This window comes from Miniopterus schreibersii (assembly GCF_964146895.1).
Source record: "Miniopterus schreibersii genome assembly, chromosome: 15".
In the NCBI taxonomy this organism is placed as follows: Eukaryota; Metazoa; Chordata; class Mammalia; order Chiroptera; family Miniopteridae; genus Miniopterus; species Miniopterus schreibersii.
This window is the reverse complement of record NC_138115.1, coordinates 46431234-46431449: the sequence shown is the minus strand read 5'-3', so window position 1 is coordinate 46431449 and position 216 is coordinate 46431234.

Here is a 216-nt window from a genome sequence, read left to right as displayed (position 1 = left end):
GCCGGCGGGCGCGGCGGGCGGCGCGGCCGGGGCGGGGCGGGCGCGCCGGGACCGCCCCCTTGGCCGGGTCGGGGCGCGCACCTCCGCGCCCTGGGTGCCGCTCGCTGCGCCGCGAGGACCCAGAACCGAAGCAGAAAGGGCGGGGCTGGCGAGGCCCGGGGGCGGGGGCGCCCTAATCCCGCCGGGGCCCGGGGGAGAGGCCCGCCTCCCCCTTCC